The 7,442-nt window shown below is 38.8% G+C and overlaps 1 non-coding gene across 1 annotated transcript; it reads left to right on the forward strand.

Moving 5' to 3' along the window:
* The first annotated feature begins 525 nt into the window (after positions 1 to 525).
* Positions 526 to 632, forward strand: LOC118485279. Its single transcript, XR_004875584.1, has one exon. It is a non-coding gene; the product is annotated as a small nucleolar RNA R71 (small nucleolar RNA).
* Positions 633 to 7,442: the final 6,810 nt, after the last annotated feature.

Below are 7,442 nucleotides of genomic sequence, written 5' to 3' on the forward strand. Positions count from 1 at the left end.
TTTTGTGACTCATTTCTTGATTGCTGAAAGTTTGTTCGTTGGGTTTGTTGGTTACTACTATTGTCGGGTTCCCTACAACCAAGGTTTGGGTGGTTTCGCCATCCTTGGTTGTAAGTTCCCGTTGGAGGACCCGACGGCCTAGGTCTATTATCAATGTAGTTTACCATTTCTTGTTGATCGTCCGTTTCTTTCATGCAACTCCAATTTTCATGTGACCCACCACACCCTTCACAAGCCATAACCGAGACTGTTTTTGTCATTTCTAATTTTTTTATTTTTGAAGAAAGGGCCTCGATTTGGGCTTGTAAAGAAGTGCTTTCGTCGACCTTATGGGCGCCCGGGGCGATAAACTTATTTCCCCGGGGGGTGTGCCATTGAAAATTGGTTTGAGCAATTTCCTCAATCTGATTATATATTTCATGTGGGCGTCGGTTACCTAGAAGTCCCCCGGAGCTAGAATTAAGTGTCTGCCTAGTGTGTGGCAACAATCCATTGTAGAAAGTGGATACTTGTTGCCATATTGCGAGGCCGTGATGGGGACACTTGCGTAATAGCTCCTTGAACCTTTCCCAAGTTTCATATAAGGATTCCCCGTCCTCTTGTGAGTATGTATTAATTTCAGCCATTAATTTAGCAGTTTTAGCAGGAGGGAAATACTTATATAGAAATTTTTGGGCTAGTTCATCCCAGGTGTTTACCGAACCAGCTGGGAGGGCGTTGAGCCAAGCTTTCGCTCGGTCTTTTAGCGAGAATGGAAACATACGGAGGCGGATGGCGTCGTTTGATGCTCCATTGATCCGAAAGGTATCACATATTTCTAAGAAATTAGTTATATGTAGATGGGGATCCTCGTCCGCAAGCCCGTGGAAGGTTGCGGAGTTTTGGAGCATTTGTATCAAATGCGGTCGAAGCTCGAAGTTATTGGCTTCGACATTCGGAGCATTGATAGCGGCGCCTAGATTACCTACGGTGGGCCGTAGATAAACCATAAGGGTACGTTGGTCCGCCATTGGAGGTGGATCACCCGAAACCTTCTCTTGGTTTTTGGCTTTTAACCTTTTTCTGAGAAAGCGTTCGGGTTCTTCTAATGGTTCTTTTATGTCTTTATTGGAACTGGAGCTCATACACTACGAGAGGTTGGCGTCGGGTTCCAAGTCCTGCAATAAAAACAGAAAAGAATGTTGGTCAGAAGGTTCACCACGGCCCCGTGTTGAGTGAACACGGCCCCGTGGTCGGAATTACAGTGATTGTTTTTCAGATCCCAGTTACTGGAAGTTGGACACGGCCCCGTGTTGCACCGGCACGGCCCCGTGGTCAGCCTTCTGTAACTTGAAAAACAAAAAACTGCCAGTAACAATGCTGAGCACGGCCCGTGTCCGACCAGGCACGGCCCCATGCTGAGCTCTGCAGAAGCTGAGAATCTAAGAAAAAATCCTAAAAAATTTAAAGAAAAATAAAAATATGATTAGGCCGTTGATTCCTAACTTTCTTAAAATCCTTGTGTCCCTGGCAGCGACGCCAAAAACTTGATGTGCGTGAAGTGTGTTATATTTTTGATGAGTATTTAAGCCCTTTTTACACTTTTAGCCAAGTTTTAAACTTATAAAACACGATATTTACTAACACTAAACACACATATGGGCAAGTGCACCCATCGTGGACGTAGTATAGTGTTGGTAAGATACCGAGGTCGTCCAAGGACACAAGAGCTTTTAGTACCGGTTTATCCTCAACGTCTAATCAAATCAAAAAGTTAGAAAAATGTTTTAAACTAAGAAAAATAGAAACTAACTAAATGCTGAAAATAAAAATAAAATAAAAAACAGATAGACAAGATGAATCACTTGGATCCGACACGTGTATTAGTATAACCTTTGATTATTTTTGCACTTTTGCACTTGTTTAAGAGATTATCTTAGTTATTGTAGTAGGCCCCTCTTTTGAAGGCGACGTTACCCTCAACCCAGTAGTTTGAGTCAGCAAGGATACAATCCTAAAGGGTCGGATTATTGAAAGATAATGAATTAAGTTATTAATGCAAATTGTGGTAGGCCCCGCTTTTGGCGGTGACGTTACCCTCGACTAAGTAGTCTGAGTCAGCAGGGATACAGTCCTAAATAGCCGGGTTATAGTATTAATAGTAGTTAACTTATGAGGGGGTCAAAGAGTTTGGATCCCCGCCATCCAATACCTATGGGCATTGAAGGAGATCCTACTAAATTTGACCCAGGTCCCAAGCAGGACCTCTAAACGCTGAACAAGGGCAAGACCCTTACCAAACCGTTCCCTTAACCCCCGACCAGGTAGCCAACATACCTCCATATAGACCGTGGAGATACGAATGGTGAAAATCTTTTATTTTATATAGACAGTAAAATAATGCCAAGACACCACGGACAAACGATAAGGAAAGATCACCTTCAACATAAGTAACTAGCTATTAAAGTCATTAATACAAAACCAAATAAAAAGTGCAAAAGATTAAAAATAAAAAGTATTATACTAAACACTTGTCTTCACCAAGTGATGTAAGAGACTTAGGCAAACATGGCCTTGATTGTCAAGAACTCTTACGATCAATCTTGGATCCCGAGACGACTCACACACTCTACGATGGACAATGGATGATGGTGGTGGATGATGGTGTTATGGTGGTGGTGGGTGGTGGATGAGGTGTGAGAGAGGTGGTGTGCCAAGGGATGAGAGAAAATGAAGCCAAGCTCCTCTATTTATAGGCTGAACAGAAGGCTGGACACGGCCCCGTGTCCGCTGGACACGGCCCCGTGCCCGTCTGACATTCTCTCTCTTCATTAATTGTAATTGCGAATTACAATTAATGCGCCTGCTGTACTTTCACCACGCCCCCATGCCCGCTGGACACGGCCCCGTGGTGGGCAATGGAAGCTTCTACTGGTTTGTCTTTTCTGCTGCTTCCTGGGCACGCCCCCGTGTTCGCTGGACACGGGGCGTGTTCAGACTCTGTTTCTTCTCCTTTACTTTGGGAGGTGCCGTTGAGGGTCCGGGCAGTCTACTTTTATTCCTTTTCTTGTATTTATGCTAGAATTAGTTGTCTTTTTGCTTCTTTTGTGATTTTGAGCTCATTTAATCCTGAAAATGCAAAAGGAAGACAAAAACACTATTTTTCCAACATTAGTACTCAAAAAGGGTTAGTTTTATGCCTTAATTGATGTGATTTATATGTTGCATTTTACACACATCAGTTGGCAACACAAAAGATAGAAACTGAGAAAGTTAAGAAATTATTAGACAGTTACTCATGTTCTACTTTTGTTGTTGACAGGATTTATCCAGTGGTGAAAGATTTGAAGACGTTTGAAGAAGTGAAGATATTTGAAGAAGAAAAATCCATGACAAGAAGCTATGAATACTTTGAAGATAGCTTATCTGAGACAGCTTGATACGGCAAACTATAACATAAAGAAATGTGCAGATCTCGAGCTTGAGTTGGCAACACAAAAGATAGAAACTGAGAAAGTTAAGAAATTATTAGACAGTTACTGATGTTCTACTTTTGTTGTTGACAGGATTTATCCAGTGGTGAAAGATTTGAAGACGTTTGAAGAAGTGAAGATATTTGAAGAAGAAAAATCCATGACAAATGATGAAGAAAAGTTGAAAGCTTCTGGTAAGAAACCGAGTGTATCCTACAATAGATGTCCGCCCCCGGTCGAAAATGGATATTCACCTCGAAAACCAAATTCAGAAAGAGTCAATAAAGCGATCAATTTGAAATGGGAGTCTGGGTCGTCGGATAACTTACCAGAAAGTATTGATGTCACATATACGTCATCAGACACTGATCATGAGTCAAAGTTGATAAAAAGTGTAGTTGATCAGGTGTTAGACACAGATGACAGTGAGGAATCAAAACCCGAGTCAAAGTCTGGGTCCAGTGCGTCAAAGCAAACAGTCAAAAAGGACAAACGGGTTTATGATAAAGAGTTTTTACTTTCGAAATTTAATTTGAATGATGAATCAGTCAAAGTGGCATATACTTTGAAAGGTTCTGACAAATTATATTCTGATGAGAGTTTTCCAATAAGAAGTGTCAGACTTGAAATGATTCAAAAGGTTTTTAAAATAACAGAAATTAATATTTCTGAAATAAAAGATTTCAATCTTAATGGAAAACCTAAACAATACACTTCAAGAGATCAACAGAGAATCAACAAGAAAATGGGTTACAATTGTGGTTACAGTTTCCAACAGAAACTAAACCATAATCGTAATTACAAAAAGAAAGGTCTTGGTTTTGTTCCACCGAAAAATTATAAAAATGAGAAAGTGTATAAACCAAAAACAATGTTTGTTGCAGGAAAAACTACAGAAACTGAAAAAGAAAAATCATTCAGAAATCAGACGAATCAAGAATTCCTTGCTATGAAGCAAGAGGATATGACGAAGAAGGAAGTTCCAAAGAATATTGAAAAGAGATCTTGTTTTCAGTGTAAAGCTGTGGGTCATGTTGCGAAAGATTGTCCAAAGACATTTCGACCAAAACAAGAAGTCTCAAGAAAAATGAAAGGAAAAATTGTTGAGAAGACTGAACTGTCAACCCGGAAGTTCACAGGTTTTGAGAATTCAACTTATGAGAAAGGAGAATGTTCAAAGAGTGCTTCCAAAAGAAAAGACAATGCCACAAATCAGAAATGGGTTGTAAAAGGTTCAGGTAAAAAGTCTGGTAATGATTCTGATTCAATAAAATCAGAGGAGCCATGTGTTGAGAAAAAGATTGAAAAGAAAGTTCCGAAAGTGGACGATGTGAATTTTCCGCCACTAAATGCTAAAAATTACAAATCTAAAATCGGAAAAGTTGAAATTTCAAATCAATTTTATTCTGATAAGAAGAAAATTGATGTTGAAAAAACTTTTAACGGAAATGTAAAACGCATCTTTGGAAAAATGGTCAGTGGTAAGGCCCAAAGCATTAAGGATTTTTATGCTTCCAAAGGATGGGTTTACAGGTCGGTTGAAAGAAACAATGAAAACGATGAGGTTACACCCAAGGAAGGTCAGGCTTGGGTGGATATATTTTTTCAAGAATAAAATTAGGACTTGCCGGAGATCCCAAGATAGTATTGTGGATCATGAATCGGCATCTTTCTTAATCTGTGTTTTAGGTTTTGTAGGACTTGCCGGAACTCCCAGGTTTGTAAGCGAGGAGTAGGAATCGGCACTTTGAAAATTCAACCAACAGATGGTAATTGGTTGAAAAACAGGTTTGAAGAAGCTTAAATTGCTAAATCTACAAGTGATTGTATGTTTGTGGTTGTTGTAATTGGTTCAGAATAAGAACCAGTTGATCTTACAAGTGGTTAAATCAAGGTCATTAAATTGAACTTGATTTAATTATCATTCATGAAATTGTTAAAAACAACGTGATGATTTGAACACCAATTTTACAAGTAGTAAAAACAATCAAACTTATTTTCCGAAAAAAAAAACCATTTTGATTAAAACAAACTTGAGTGTTTTGAAATCATTATGGGAAAATAGTTTGTTGTGAGGGGGAGTTCTGATTGTTTAAGTCTAACGGATGGAGAATTGAAGTGTTTCGATATCAGTTGTCATGTTCTGTACAGTTTTGTTTTCAATTTTCGTTAGATGTATTTGAATTTTAGGGGGAGTAAGAATTTTTAGAAAATCCAAAAACATCAGAAAATTTGAAAAAGAAAAAAACATGATAAAATCAAAAATGAGTTTTTGTTGCATAAAAAAGGAAATGATAGTACATCAGTGGACTATCACGACACGCTAAAGAATTGAAAAGTCAAAATGTGATAAACGATCTTACTGCGGATGTGTCAGTAGATTTTCGCACATTTAGTAAATTGAAACGAGATATAAACCTAAATCAAACTTACTTAATTCGTGGGTAACTATTCTTGGATATATGGGTAACCCCCGAAATCTTGTTTGAAAGATCCCGTATTCTGAGATACTAGGTCTTTATGCTCATTGATATCTGGGGTATTATTCCGGGACTTCTGCTGTATGGAAATACTGACCTAGTCTCCGAATAATACTTTCTGCAAAAAGCTTTGAAACATAAGCGCCGCCCTCAGCAAACTGATTAAACAATAAAATTGATAGTCATTGCTGTTGTAATAAAAGATCCTCTAAAAGGGACCCACCAAAAGTCGAGCCGTCATCTCTCTGCTGAACGGAAGTTCTGACCTGAGCTCTCACGGTTTCGCATTTACCCCTTTACAGATATCATCTGTGGTATACTCACCTGTAAGACTGAATATTTAGGACCTGGATACAGGAGTATATTCAAGTGGAGTGATACACAATTAAGTTTAAGTCTCTAAAACATTAATATCGTATCTCGAATAAATTGAAATCTGTGTGAAAATTTAAGTGGACAAACATACTGACAATCTAGGTAAATTGTTTAGAACTTAACATGTAATCAAGCTTAACGGTGTTTGTGATATGTTTTATAACTGATATGATCCTCTTGCACAAACTCACAAAAATATTGTTTGTAAATATTTCATTTCTAGTGTGTTTTAGCATAAATTTTGAAAAATCAAAAAGATTTTCGACAACTGGTGTTGAGATGCTGATTTTCGAAATTCAAAGTGCTAAACTTGAAGAACTGGTTTGGGGAATGTTTGTGTGTAGATGGTAAAGTTGTTTTGATAAGAACCAGTTATAAATTCTTGAATGCAAAAACATTACTGTATTGGTTCAACATAGTTTCGAAATTGTTGAAAAGTTTTAATATTTGCAGAAACTTATATTTGGGTAGAGATTGTGCAGGACTTGAGCCAGATATTGATCCTGAGAGAGAATAGAGCCAGGTATCGATCTGGAACCTGATGGGAGCCTGTTAACGATCTTAGAACCAGTGAAAGTTTGAATTCCAGACTACGATCCCAGCTGTGTGAGAGGGGGAGTCTGAAGACACCGTGTCAACATTCAAGAGAGAAGAGTTTGATGATGATGAAGATAGAGAACGAGGATTCTTGGAACGACAGATATTTCAGAGGCAGATTGTCGACTGATGAAGATTGTAGATAGTCATGTGTGAAGACTCTATGAAGACTCCGTCAACATCCGAGGGGGAGTTTGTTAGTGCACCTACGTCTGTCGACTACGTCTTACATCGAGTCTTGAAGTTGAACAGATCGGACATGGCACGGAAATCTAGAACTAGATGTTTTGTATAGGATCGCTTATTAGTCACTAGTCTAGGACCGCTTATATGTCATGATTAGGCTGGATCGCTTATTAGGTCAGATGGTTGGACCGTTTTTCTGTCATGTTGTTGGACCGCTCATACGAACATGTACGTATGAGCGGACCAGAAAGTCTATATATAGGTCCTAGGGGCGATCCAAAACAGATAGATGATGGTGTTTTGTTCCGGTACTCTGCCGAAGTGCTGTCAGATCGTGTAATAGTGTTCGATA

This window comes from Helianthus annuus, chromosome 12 (assembly GCF_002127325.2).
Source record: "Helianthus annuus cultivar XRQ/B chromosome 12, HanXRQr2.0-SUNRISE, whole genome shotgun sequence".
NCBI lineage: Eukaryota > Viridiplantae > Streptophyta > Magnoliopsida > Asterales > Asteraceae > Helianthus > Helianthus annuus.